This window comes from Schistocerca piceifrons, chromosome 8 (assembly GCF_021461385.2).
Source record: "Schistocerca piceifrons isolate TAMUIC-IGC-003096 chromosome 8, iqSchPice1.1, whole genome shotgun sequence".
NCBI classification, from domain to species: domain Eukaryota; kingdom Metazoa; phylum Arthropoda; class Insecta; order Orthoptera; family Acrididae; genus Schistocerca; species Schistocerca piceifrons.
The window spans coordinates 12608864-12622426 of NC_060145.1; the positions used below are offsets into that span (position 1 = coordinate 12608864).

Sequence of the window (13563 nt, forward strand, 5' to 3'; positions counted from 1 at the left end):
AATACACCGCGACATTGGCTCTGCTATTCGCTACAAGACTACATAACTAAACTTATTCTTGCGCAGCTTGAAATAACAATGCGTTGACATACTCCACCTCTGTTACGTCTTGCAGTAATGGTGTTCCTAATAATGATTTTGAGATTTCGTTAACTTTGTAGGACGCTTTCGTGAACAATGTGCAGTGACACACTTTTTTGTCGGTGAAATTCGCCAGAATAAAATACGCCTGAATTTCGGTCAGGTACGTCCACCAATCAAAATTATGTAATTAAATAAAAATCGTAGTTCGTTTCAGTGCTAGCTATTCCCACAACCTTAGATTTTTGCGATTTCATCTTTCCTTTAGCCTTACATTACGGTGATCGTGGAGTGCTAGGGTGCTTTAATCCCACTAGGTAGATCTTGGCCCTTATGACTTCGTGGAGGAGTCAATGTGGCCCGCGGACTAAAAGTTTGGAGACCCCTGATCTAGATTAAAGCACCTTTCTGTCCTGATTTCAAATATTTTATTGTACAATCGAGAAGAGATTTCTCGAAAATAGCGCACCACATTCTCGTAAAGTTCTCGATCTGCACCAAGTCCTCGGATTTTAATATTTTCAGTAGTGTTTCTTGATAAATATGTACACCTCTCTGTATCCATTTCTTCGCCCAAACATTTCTTTTTCTTCTTGACTTCTTTTATTTTCGTCATTATTCTTCTTCAATAATGGTAATGCAACAACGATGGCGACTGTCCTAGTATTTAACACGACAATGTGAAAATACACTTGGCGAACTCACGACGCGTCTTATGTGGAAACACTTCTGCAAATAGTTACAAGGTCCTGAACTTAACTTGTCGAGATGAGTTGCAGAAGTGAATTTGCGCAAGTTCTTGTTCTTGTGTAAACACATCAGTAAGTGCATCCACAAGTCACTTCCTAGTGGACACGTGCCTTAACACGCGCATCTACATTTACATCTACATCGATACTCTACAAATCACATTTAAGTACCTGGCAGAGGGTTCATCGAACCAGCTTCACAATTCTCTATTATTCCAATTTCGTATAGCGCGCGGAAAGAATGAACACGTACATCTTTCCGTGTGAGCACTGATTTCCGTTATTTTATCATGGTGATCGTTCCGCCCTATGTAGGTCGGTGTCAACAAAATATTTTTGCATTCGGAGGAGAAAGTTGGCGATTGGAATTTCGTGAGAAGATTCCGTCGCAACGAAAAAACGCCTTTCATTTAACGATTTCCAGCCCAAATCCTGTATCATTTCTGTGACACTCTCTCCCATATTTCGCGATAATACAAAACGTGCTGCCTTTCTTTGAACTTTTTCGATGTACTCCGTCAGTCCTATCCCACACCGCGCAGCAGTATTCTAAAAGAGGGCGGACAAGCGTAGCGTAGGCAGTCTCCTTAGTAGGTCTGTTGCATTTTCTAAGTGTCCTACCAATAAAACGCAGCCTTTGGTCAGCCTTCCCCACAACATTTTCTACGTGTTCTTTCCAATTTAAGTTGTTCGTAATTGTAATACCTAGGTATTTAGTTGAATTTACGACTTTTAGATTAGACTAATTTATCGTGTAACCGAAGTTTAACGAGTTCCTTTTAGCACTCACGTGGATGACCTCACACTTTTCGTTATTTAGGGCCAACTGCCACTTTTCGCACAATTCAGCTATTTTTTCTAAATCGTTTTGCAATTTGTTTTGATCTTCTGATGACTTTATTTGTCGATAAACCACAGCGTCATCTGCAAACAACCGAAGACGGCTGCTCAGATTGTCTCCCAAATCGTTTGTATAGATAAGGAACAGCAAAGGGCCTATAACACTATCTTGGGGAACGCCTGAAATCACTTCTGTTTTACTCGATGTCTTTCCGTCATCACGGTGGTTACGTGAGCTCCCGTAACCTGTCCCTTCCTTAACTTGAAGGGATACCGAACGAGTTGCGACTGTGTCCACGGACGCATTATTAGCCGTGTCGAGTGTACTTCAGTTGTAATTCGCTTGCACAGCTGACGATAAACAAACTGAGACTTGTGTCCGGTCTTCGACGTGCGAATGCGGCTCCACCTTTAGTCGAGACATACATATTTCTGCCATTTTTGCATGCCGCTCAATACAAACACAGGCTGACCTTTAAAGCCAACCACGACACTTCATGGACAAATGAATCTGTCTGTAACTATACAGAACAACTTCGGTCTTTGAAATAAGTTTTCACAAACTGTTAATGAAAATAGAACACCTGGAGAACATGTTTCGTGAATTTATCGAAAACTTCACCAACTCTACGGCTATAAATTCATCGTGGAAGACTGTAGCGCGTTTAAAATCTGGCTTGGCAGTCTACTGTCCAGCTCTCCAGCGCCCCTTCCACTATTTACTAATTTAACAGCGCGGTGTTTCCTAGTATTTTCCATTGTCTCACGAAGAATCGAGCTATTAATTCATAAAACTATATTTAACAACAACCACAATGCGCATGATGTTTTTCGGGTGCACTCCTGCAGCCGAGGCTTTTGATTGAATTCAGTAATGCAGGTGGGTCTATTCAGTTCCAGGCCCAAACTGAGACGCTGCCAGAGGTTTCTGTAATAATGCTATATCTTGTTTCGTCCCACAGCGTTATGGTCAGAGTAGGATGTGCACTGCGTCACGGGAATTCGTCTTTTGGGCTTGGCAGGAAGTTGCTGCATTTGTCCTACAAACTATTACCCTACTCCATGTCTACTCGCAAGACATATCCTACATTAAAATAATCTGCCACAGTTCAGAAATATAATCGATCTAATTCAGCTTGACTCAACCATTCAAACCCTACAAATAGGTAGAAACTTGCATGGTGAATCCGTATCAATTGTTAACATCCATGCACAGGATTTAACTTGAATCAGGGCATGTTCTGTAGTACAACTCACCAGTTCGCGGGTTATTTGCCTCTGTCACAAAGTACACCGCGAATCTCGTTCTCGAAGAACAGCAGTTCGACATCGGTTGAAAGCTCGAATACGAGACGTGTCGTTTTGAACATCACATCCCACGGCAACCCAAGCATGGTGTAGTAGAAGACAGAATCCAGTCTGTAGATTCCCAGGCACATACACTATCGAACTGTTCAGATACACCTGCAAGGAGGTGTGCGTACGTGCCATGTAAGACCCTGCATATTCCTCTACGTTACAGGTATTAAACTCCTGCTAAACACACATACTCACACCATGCGCTCTTATTCTGAATCTGCTATGGAATCGTACAAGATACGTCAGTAGCGTGGTTTCGTCGAGTTTCACTGTGGAAGAAAATCAACGGCCGGAAACGTCTTTCTTCGTGGCTCCAGAAGTATGGAAAACGAATGGGAAGAGACTGGGACTATGTGGAGTATGTGTAAGGGCCTTCCAGCGAGACTTGTGCATGCTGTTGTGGGCTGGCCCACATGTTTCGAGTGTGCTGCAGGAGTTTCCACGGGACGTCTCACACACCCTCCGTACAGTTCCGATCCCTCCCCAGTGTTTCCCATATTTCTGGAGCCATGAAGAAAGCCATTTGTGGCCGTGGATTTGATTCGGACGAAGAGGTACATGCTTTGGTACGATTGCAGCTCCGTAGGCAATCGCAAACATTTATCTTCGAAGCCACTGACTGTCTTGTCTCACAGTATTAAGAGTTACGGCTATTACTTGCGAAATAACAACGAGCTTGCGCACTTTTTTTATCTAGCTGTCTCGTTTTCATTTCACAGCCCCTTACATGTCGTTCTATACCTACTACTGCACTTGCTTTTCCTCAGTCATTACTCGAAAATCAAACCATCAGTCAAGCACATTTTAAGTATCCAGAATGAGATTTTCACTCTGCAGCGGAGTGTGCGCTGATATGAAACTTCCTGGCAGATTAAAACTGTGTGCCGGACCGAGACTCGAACTCGGGACCTTTGCCTTGCGCGGGCAAGTGCTCTACCAACTGAGCTACCCAAGCACGACTCACGCCCCGCCCTCACAGCTTTACTTCTGCCAGTATCCTTTCTTTCAGGAGTGCTGGTTCTGCAAGGTTCGCAGGAGAGCTTGTGTAAAGTTTGGAAGGTAGGAGACGAGGTACTGGCAGAAGTAAAGCTGTGAGGACCGAGCATGAGTCGTGCTTCGGTAGCTCAGTTGGTAGAGCACTTGCCCGCAAAAGGCAAAGGTCCCGAGTTCGAGTCTCGGTCGGGCACACAGTTTTAATCTGCCAGGAAGTTTCACATTCTAAGTAATTTTTTGTTTTGGTGGACATGTTTGAATTGCTGCTTGCGTTAGAGCTATTCTGCAATCAGCCACTCACAGTTTAGATGAGCATGAAAAACACACACACACACACACACACACACACAATATCTTCAGTGCTTACACTCAGACACTACCTGCAGTCAGTCCATCTGTTGTCACGTGGCTGACAGCGTCATCATCGGATGTGACGATAACATCGTCACCCGGGACCATCTGACTGACTTCTGTAACAATACACCTCATATAAATAAAAACGTTCTAGAACATTTTCGAATACACACAAAAGTATTTCAGTTCTGCCGGCCGAAGTGGCCGTGCGGTTAAAGCCGCTGCAGTCTGGAACCGCAAGACCGCTACGGTCGCAGGTTCGAATCCTGCCTCGGGCATGGATGTTTGTGATGTCCTTAGGTTAGTTAGGTTTAACTAGTTCTAAGTTCTAGGGGACTAATGACCTCAGCAGTTGAGTCCCATAGTGCTCAGAGCCATTTGAACCAGCCATTTCAGTTCTCTTGGTCCACACTGCGTCACTCTTCTGGCTGCCACTTAGCTAGCTGTGTCATCAGTGTTGTTGCCACTACTGTGCTTCATTATGTCAATGATAAAGTAACCACGAAACGATCCTCGGTTATATGCCAGCCACTGGTGAGGTAATGGCGCAGGTGCGACGATATGTGGCGAAGTCGGTGCATCTGCTTCACTCAAGTGAAAGTTGTCAGCGTGCGGTGACGTGGTGTGAATGTAGCTGACATATATAATATTATTCCTTTTTAAAAAAAAAAATTATTCGTCATTAAATTTAATAAGGGCAGAGTTATTTTTCTTCTTCTTTAAAAGGCTTAGACCTGCACAGTCATACTGTTCTACACTACTGGCCATTAAAATTGCTACACCAAGAAGAAATGCAGATGATAAACGGGTATCCATTGGACAAATATATTGTACTAGAACTGACATGTGATTACATTTTCACGCAATTTGGGTGCATAGATCCTGAGAAATCAGTACCCAGAACAACCACCTCTGGCCGTAATAACGGCCTTGATACGCCTGGGCATTGAGTCAAACAGAGCTTGGATGGCGTGTACAGGTACTGCTGCCCATGCAGCTTCAACACGATACCACAGTTCATCAAGAGCAGTGACTGGCGTATTGTGACGAGCCAGTTGCTCGGCCACTATTGACCAGACGTTTTCAATTGGTGAGAGATCTGGAGGATGTGCTGGCTAGGGCAGCAGTCGAACATTTTGTGTATCTAGAAAGGCCCGTACAGAACCTGTAACATGCGGTCGTGCATTATCCTGCTGAAATGTAGGGTTTTGCAGGGATCGAATGAAGGGTGGAGCCGCGTGACCGCTACGGTCGCAGGTTCGAATCCTGCCTCGGGCATGGATGTGTATGATGTCCTTAGGTTAGTTAGGTTTAAGTAGTTCTAGGGGACTGATGACCACAGATGTTAAGTCCCATAGTGCTCAGAGCCATTTGAACCTTTTTTTTTTTTTGATGGGTGGAGCCACGGGCCATAACACATCTGAAATGTAACGTCCACTGTTCAAAGTGAGTGAACAAGAGGTGACCGAGACGTGTAACCAGTGGCACCCCATACCATCACGCCTGGTGATACGCCAATATGGCGATGACGAATACACGCATGCAATGTGCGTTCACCGCGATGTCGCCGAACACGGATGCGACCATCATGACGCTGTACACAGAACCTGGATTCATCCGAAAAAGTGACGTTTTGCCATTCGTTCACCCAGGTTCGTCGTTGAGTACACCATCGCAGGCACTCCTGTCTGTGATGCAGCGTCAAGGGTAACTGTAGCCATGGTCTCCGAGCTGATAGTCTGTGCCGCTCCAAACGTCGTCGAAGTGTTCGTGCCGATGGTTCTTGTCTTGCAAACGTCACCATCTGTTGACTCAGGGATCGAGACGTTCCTTCACGATCCGTTACAGCCATGCGGATAAGATGCCTGTCATCTCGACTGCAGTTGATACGAGGCCGTCGGGATCCAGCACGGCGTTCCGAATTACCCTCCTGAACCCACCGATTCCATAGTCTACTAACAGTCATTGGATCTCGACCAACGCGAGCAGCAGTGTCGCGATACGATAAACCGCAATCGAGATAGGCTAAAATCCGACCTTTATCGAAGTCAGAAACGTGATGGTACGCATTTTACCTCCTTACACGAGGCATCACAACAACGTTTCACCAGGCAAAACCGGTCAACTGCTGTTTGTGTATGAGAAATCGTTTGGAAACTTTCTTATGTGAGCACGTTGTAGGTGTTGCCACCGGCGCCAACCTTTTGTGAATGCTCTGAAAAGCTAATCATTGGCATATCACAGCATCTTCTTCCTGTCGGTTAAATTTCGTGTCTGTAGCACGTCATCTTCGTGGTGTAGCAATTTTAATGGCCAGTAGTGTAGATTCCGTGCTGGGGTGTTTCTGTATACGGCCGGATCCAAGTTGCGTGCTCACTACCATTTTCAAAAACAGTTGTATCTTTACGATCAAAGGTCGTGAGGGTTATTCCCATATTTGTGTAAGTAAATTCTGGATCATTCCAGTGTATTCTGTGGTAATTATGTATCAACCATACTGAAATATTCACATTTTGATAAATTTAACATCTCTGAGTGGATTTTGCGGTGCTACATTTGTTCTGAAAGTTGCTGGAAGCAATGAATTCTGTATTATTTACCATGAAGTTACCGTGTTCATCATGGAACCGGTGGGTATCGATGGTAATATTTACGAAATTGAGATACCATCGTTAAATGCTTTAGGTGTGATACTACATCCATTCATTTACATAGTCTTTGTACAACTGTGTTTAGCACTCAATAATTGGCTACACGGTCATAATGCATAAGCCGCTATGTCTACGGTAAAATTTTTGCAGATTGGAATTCTATACAAACATCAATAGGGCCCATATTTACACATTTATTCTGGTTTGAGCAATCCATTACTACAATGAGCACAACATTCCTCAATTCTCCCGGGCTAATTATGCAAGCACCTTCTTCATTATGTTCGTAGTGTGATGTGCAAAACATTACCTATATATCAAACAGCAAGCTGTTCACATTATTATTGCAGTCTTGCTGTAAATTATCACATAGACAGAACTCTGAATTAAGGTAAAACTTGGCGTTAGTCGTTTTACAATGCAAATTAGCTTGAATTATGTTTCAGATTCTCTTTCTACTCGGTTTGCGATGCGAGTATGATGAACCAGGATATTTCTAGTTGAACTGAAGTTTTAATAGTCCACGTTTATCGAGTAGCATTTGGTAATACAGGATAATCAGACAGTTCCCATTACGAAAGTTAGTTAGTTAGTTACGTGTTCCATTGATAGATAGCACGGAAAACCCATTATGATGTGGAACGTGTCAAATGCACAAGAAATGCGCACAGGGAACAAGGTTTTTTGTTTACATTATAGTGTTATACCTAAATATTTCTATTATCTATCCCATTCCCTTAAATGGCACAAAATGCAAGCATTATATCTCCAGATTTATTTAGTCATATTCAAGAATTCATCTATGGTATAGAAGGAGTTGTCAAGGAGGTATGATTTCAATTTGTTTTTGAAATGAGTTCCTGGGGACAGCGAGTGACGAGTAAATCAAATGTAGTGGCCTCTGCAGGTGCGGTTTTCCGTAAGATATATCGGACACTGTGGCCAATTTTCTGACATGTGCAAATAGTTTTTAAAGTTTATAGCTGCCAAATAATCAAACCTTTTTTTACATGGAGGTATATACTTTTACTGTGGCCCCCATCGACGCGTAGGTCGCCGAAGTGGCTTCAACTCGAAAGACTTGCACCAGGCGAACGGTCTACCCGACGGGAGGCCCTAGCCACACGACATTTCATTTCATTGCAAAGAATCTTTGAAGAAGACATTCGTGACAACATGGATGAGAGTTGATCGATTGTAAGAAGATAGTAGGGGCATGAACCATAGAGGTCATACTAACTGAAACATCCCCTTTTTAAAAATTTATATACGACTGTGCTTAAACTGACACACAATATTTTTAGCGCAACGCAATCTGACTTTCAAAAATCCCTACAAAAAAAAAAAAATGGCCCTGACTAACATTAACCTATGCGTTTCACAAACCGCTTACCTCACAAAAATCTTCGTTACTGGAACTACTGCAATACAGCGAGCGCCACTACTGCCAGCTAAATAAAAGATTCAAACTACGGAAGGCACTAACTACTGATAGGCATAGTTAGCAAATGAAAGATTTTGATAGAGAACAAACAATGTATTTACCTTAATAGTCATCAAAAGTCATAATATATATAGGAGTTCATAACATCCATTCTTACAAATATCAAAACTCCGCCATTTCTCTCTCCACATCCACCACTGCTGGCGGCTCACCTCCAACTGCGCAACGCTACGCGCTGTTCACATCCAGCTGCCGCTGCCCAACACTACAATGGCAGACAACAATGCAAACTAGCCACAGACTGCACACAGCACAGCCAGTGATTTTCATACAGAGCGCTACGTGGCGTTGCCAGTAAGAAAACATAAACAGCCTACTTACATAGCCCCCATACTCCCCACAAAAAAATTTTACAAATTGTTTTGGGCACTGGCCAATACAGATTTGAAAAAAAATTTCATAATTACAGTAAGAAAAATATCAAATGCACACACTTATTAATACAATGTTGGTCAAAAGCTAAAATTTTCTCACAGTCCATAAAGACAGTCCTGATCATTCATCAGAGTAAAACTGCAGTGTTTTTTTTTCCTCAAAGTCTGAGCAGTAAAAGAAAATGCACGCGGAAGTAGTGGATTTCCATGCAGCTTGAAGAAGTAGTGTTGTCCTTCCAACGGATAGACAGTGCTGACTATCGACATGCAGACAGGTAATGGGCCACAACAGAGCAAACCCACCGCAGAGTCAGTCGAAGTTTTGAAGAATATTGGTAGGTAGGTCATCACAGAGTAGACCCACTGTAGTCCTGGTAGAGATTACAGTATTGATGGGCCACCAGAGGTGCAGACCCACTGCAGTCCTGGTAGTGATTGTGGTATTGGTGGGCCACCAGAGGTGCAGACCCACTGCAGCCCTTGTAGAAATAATGGTATTGGTGGGCCATCAAAGATGCAGACCCACTGTAGTCCTTGTAGAGACGGCCAGCAACCATCTGTTGCGACTGTGCAGGTACACAATCACCATCGAAGAGTCTTGCAGACAATATAGCAAGTCCATAAACCACCACTCGTGCACTCACAAATTTTTTTTTTTGAAATGTCCTTAGAACCAGCAATGCTGTTATCCAGTCCCTTGCTGAATTTTTAACACACGTGCAAACACTAACAGTCCCAACTTCTCACATACTGTGCATATATTATGGCCAACAGAAACGTGTGCAGTGAAATGATACTTAATTTGAAGAACTGGTAATAATTACAATTTGATGACATAAAAATACAATAACAAAGGTACAAAATACATCATTAAAGAACATAACAATACAGATAACATTTGTAGTAATAGGGGCTTTACAAAAGAATAGAAATAAACATATACATCAGTGTTACAGGAATTATGACATAAGTACATACACAAAAGATCAGAATAACTTTTGAAACATCAACTTCACACATGAGCATTAAAACAAAACAGAATAAACAATGTCTAAACATCTTTACAAAGAAAATAACATAGTATTTGAAAAATTCTACAACATGAATCTTGTTAGCTAAACACATAAAGACAGGAAAAAGATAAATACACAAGGGTACATCAACACATAGCGGAATAATACAAAAGGAAAGGACAGGGTTCGTTTTCAGTGTGACATTTGGTACTGCAGTCCAACCCAAAACTTCATTCCATAGATCTTTCGTCTTATTTCAACATTTGTTTCCACCAAAAAAATCCTATTCAAGCATGCTTTCTGTATTTATATGTTCTCATATTTCTTACCTCATTATTTATTTTCCATTATCTTACCTCATCATTTATTTCCAAGAAAATCCTACCTATACCTGTTGTCCCTAAACCCTACTTTTTTGGTTCATATCTTCTTTCAAAATACTTTTTTGGACAAACCATTTTCTTATAGCTTCTCAATGCATTTCTTCCAATTCATCATAGTTAATTTCTTATATAGTCTACCCCCTCTTAAGCTAACTTAAATCTACTGAGCTCAGATGCTAAACTAAGGGACGATGCAATGCAGCAGCACAAAACAATTAACACAAATATCAATGACAAAAAAATTCAAATTGGCAAAGCAATTGCAATATTGCAACTAATATAAGGCACTGTGCAGCAAACAAGAAAAATAAATTCGTAGTAAAACTGGCTTAAAAGAGTAATACAAAGTGAAATTTAGTAACACTATGCCTGGCAAACAGCAGCAGTAAATGCTATAACTTATACCTAAGCATGACAAAGCTCAAGCAGAAACAATAGTACACTAAAGTCAACAATGCAGATAAGGGAAATGTCTATTCACATCTTAATATCTATGTAATTAAAGTGGTCCACCACAACTTATTCTACCATAAAAATTACCAAGTACTTGAAAAGTAAATTATGTATGCAGTTCCTATGAAGGGAAATGTCTTTGTGCTCCCTCATGTTTTGGGAAGTGTATAACAAAATTAGTATTTACTGGATCTGTAGACAGAAAATATTTATGTTAGTACATCTATAAAATTCTATTTTAACCAATGCTGCAGTGCAGCTAGAAACTAGATATTAAACAAAATAAGCAACTATAAAAAGCAAAGCATAAAAATATCATTAAATAGTCATGTGACATTTCATAAGTTAGTAGAAATTCTCTCAACTCTCGTTGAAAGACACTTGTCATAATCAGGTGTGCAGATGTAAGTATCTCTCCAAGTAATGAGCGTGTCGTATTTGTGATGCTTTCTACAAAGGAATGTCAATAGTGAGGATAATGGCCTCCTTTTTTTCTCCACCTGTGCCTCTGAAAGGCACACACTAATGGCTTTTTCTCCAGGCGACTGGCACACCTGGGCGCCACCTGGGTCACTTAGCTTCCTTACCGAAATATTTACGACAGCAGTTTGCGCTACAGTGACAGTCTCATATAAAAAAAAATTTCAGAGGTCGAGAATTTGCGTTACGAATGTGTAGAAACAAAATCCTATAAATATAACAGCGTACAAAAACTTTTTGCCGGCATTGTGATACATTACGCATATACACACATTTCATAACTCTTAAAGTACGATTCTTGGTTTCCAACATCCTTTTTCACAAGTCAGAGTCCCTAACCACTACTCATTATTCCTTACCTTATTACACATATAAATATTCGTCGACACTTCTTCAATATTTCATCATAATAAATATGTAGCATTATCAAATAACTCATATAGCGTCAGCTTATTGATCATAAACATACCGCAACAGCTTAATACACATAGTCATCGTAATAATAACATCATAACACCTCAGTCAACTCTCAAAATCCTTGTAGCTTCCTCCAATAATTTCAAAACCTAAAAAAATTCTCTGCTCATGTCAAAAGTGTCATCTGCCTCAAACGTACTTTAAAAATCATGATCCCATACCAAATACATCATTCAAAGCTCTCATAGTATCACAATGGTTCCGAAAAAATATGAAGAGTTCACAAAGTACTGACAAAATACAATTTCATAAGTGTGAAGTTATCCAACTGTGTAATTACATAAACATTTGTCACTGATGTAGTAAAAAAGTTTGTCTCTCTCAGTTAAATGATCAGATAGCTGTGTAATTCTGTGTTAGAGAAATATGGTACCGATGTGTAAAGTTGTGTAAGCAAATACCATATTACCTAGGGCTCCTTGTGCTTGCCAAACACATGGTACACAAAGTAAGCGTGTACCCCCCCTGAGGATTAATGTAATTATACCCTCAGGTGTTACAGATTACAGCAATGGAATGAAATGTATCATGGAAAACTTTCTTTGTAATTCAAAAATCTTGAAAAATAAATGGCTTAAGTACAAAATTAAACTCTCAAATGCGTCTCCTGTAGCGCTAAATGTGCGTCTTGCTGTAAGATAATTCTGTGGAAGTGTCGTCCTCTGTAAGCAAAGTTCAGCTGAAGTCAATATACTTACCTCATCATAAACGAAAGTGAAATGCTTTGCGTATGGATACCGTAGTTATTACGTACCTTACCGTGATCAAGAAAGCACTATAATGTAACATATTGTTGTGCTACGAAAAAGGCTGTCTCATTGTAGCTATACCATCAAAGTTACTACTAAAACATGTTTTACTTTCCAGAATAATACAGAAAAACTGTGCAGAAATAAAACAGAAATACTGCAAAAGCAACATTGTATATTGTCACTCATTAGTAGCATCGTGATAAAATCGTGTAGCTGTCACATAAACTAACCACTGTGTCATCTGGTATCTCACAGAAAGTACTTTAAATCCAGAATGTATTTTCAAGTAAATCAAAATGTTGCATTAAAATCTCATTAGCAGTACTGGTAAATGTTCTAAGTATGTAAGCCTTATAGTCGTTACGTAATCATGCAACTAACACGCAAGAATGTACACACACAATGACACTGTGACGTCTGTTCACTATAACAATGCATTCGTAATTTCTGTTTAAATAAGTTCTCTTGGTTCTTGATTGGATATTTAACTTCAAACATTGTTGCATATTAACAGATTCTAAGTCTGATAAAGCATACTAGTAATGTAAAGTGAAAAGTTATATGGCAAAGACAAAGTTAAAAAGCAGATTATTTTTCAATAAACGGTTTTACATGTGAAATGTGGTGTAAACCTTTACTCTTCCTAGTATGCAGAGTTTCAACTTCAACGCAATTATCATGTGGTATACATCGGATTCTGTAAGGTCCATTGTAAACCAGAAAGAATTTGTGACTCAAGTGTTTCTTCTTATGTGACAATGAATGAGCTTTAATGAGAACTTTCTGACCAATATATAATTTCTTTGCATTTGCTTTACCGTGTAGTTTTCTCCTTTTGTCTGCTGCAGATTTTATATTTTTAATAGCCAAATCAATTATGTCTTTGTGTCGAAGTTTACGTGTATTCGGGAAAGGTACAAGCTCTCTGATTCTGTTCGGTGGTTCTTCATTCTTCAGTACAAGAGTAGGTGGTAAAGCAGTGGAGTCATGAGGCATTTCATTCAGCACGGTTTGAAATAAGTGTAAATATCTGTCCCAATGCTGATGCTTTCTGTGACAATAAAGTCTGCAAAGCTTATTGATTTCTTTCATAATCCGTT

At 40.5% G+C, this 13563-nt stretch overlaps 1 protein-coding gene and 2 non-coding genes across 3 annotated transcripts in view; 2 read left to right on the top strand and 1 right to left on the bottom strand.

The window, feature by feature from the left end:
* Window positions 1-13563, top strand: part of LOC124711493 (cytochrome P450 4C1-like) — a 187127-nt gene that overhangs the window by 698 nt on the left and 172866 nt on the right. The gene's annotated exons all lie outside the window — the stretch shown is intronic.
* On the bottom strand, window positions 3911-3985 carry Trnaa-cgc. Its single transcript has one exon. It is a non-coding gene; the product is annotated as a tRNA-Ala (tRNA).
* On the top strand, window positions 4142-4216 carry Trnal-caa. The gene has a single exon. It is a non-coding gene; the product is annotated as a tRNA-Leu (tRNA).